Raw genomic sequence first — 1,593 nt, 5'->3', positions numbered from 1 at the left:
TTAAAGAATCAAATTGAAAGTAAAAAGAAATTTAAAAAAATCAATAAAAATAAAAGAAAAACCTAGGTGTGAAGGTCAAAGAACACTTATGTAAGACTCTCATTATTAAATGGAACTTATTCTCAACAAAATCAACTTTTTTCTTAGGTTTAATTTACGTCAATCGTGAGTTTTTTTCTTTACTAATAGAATATATTTATTTTCTCTCTCCTCTCTTATACCAGGAAGTAAAAATTAAAAAAATAAAGTTTTAAACTAAAATTAAATTTTAAAAGACAAAAGGACTTAAAAATAAATTGGAAAGTATGAGTATCAAAGTGAACTTCATATCCAAACTTTGAAGTTGCCACCTATTTTGCCTATCTTTTTCACTTTGATCCTCCACATTTGAATCATACCCTTGTTTAACAAAACAAAGTCAATTGACCATCAATTGGTCATAAAAGATGTGAATTGCGGAGAAACAAACTTCAATGATAAAAATAATATCATTACAATCTACAGTGAATTATATGTGTGTGAACAATAACATGGAGGTATAGTTGTAGTTTCCCTATTTCATTTAGTTTTTTTTATAATAATAATAATAATGAAGAGAAAAAACTAGAAATACTCTAAAATTAAGCTTTTGTATAACCAAACAAGTTTGGTCGGAAAAACTAATAGAGAAGATTTGATACTAATTGATGTTGATACAATAATGTTTTTTTCATTTTAATATATACTTTATTATTTTACCAAATTAGAAATAAAAATATTATACAAAGATTGAGGTAACAGTTTTTCAATATGTAAGTGACCGAGACCGAGAAATATTATTGTTCAACCGACCCAGCCCAAAGTTTTTGAAGAGGGCTCAATTAATAATTTGATACAAGTAAAGGAGAAGTTCATAAAGAACATGATCGACTTAGTCAAGAGGATTAAAAAAGACCCTGCTTGTCATTTTTTAAGAAAATTAGATGAGAAGCTATTCCCACCCCATAGATGGCATTTAAGTCGTTCTTCGACGTAAAATCAAGGAAAGATATGAGTCATAATTACAACTACGATTTGAGTCTTAGTTTGTAAAAAATTATGTCTTTTGGTTTTCTTAATAGTATTTTTTTTATTTCTTATATTTGTTTAAGTGTGTTTTAGGTTTGTTAGTGCTCGGTGTTTCAAGTGATGTTTTCTATACTCTATCTTTCTACCTTAAGACATTGAGGACAATGTATTGTTTTTGTTGGGGGGAGAAAAAGTAGTAGTTGATATTAAATATAAAAAGTAAATATGTTTTCTATCTCATAAACCATTTGCAAATTGTTGTTACTAAGATGACAGAGTAAGGAGGAATTTTATTGACTCTTAAGACGTATAACATTTTTCAATGGTTATTTGCAAAATTCATAAGAAGGTCTATCAAAATACTTCCTGAAATATTTGGGTTTACAAACTCTTGCATTGTTATCACTTAATTTTGCTCATATACTCATTTAACAAGTATTATTAAACCTTTATTTTCACACACACACTTTAACATATGATTGTGGGTTGCATATTGGACTATTACATTATTTATGTTCTTTTGTTAAAGGTAACAACTAAGGGAAA

This window comes from Populus euphratica, unplaced genomic scaffold (genome assembly GCF_000495115.2).
Source record: "Populus euphratica unplaced genomic scaffold, PopEup_1.0 scaffold47.1, whole genome shotgun sequence".
NCBI classification, from domain to species: domain Eukaryota; kingdom Viridiplantae; phylum Streptophyta; class Magnoliopsida; order Malpighiales; family Salicaceae; genus Populus; species Populus euphratica.
This window is presented reverse-complemented; position numbering follows the sequence as displayed.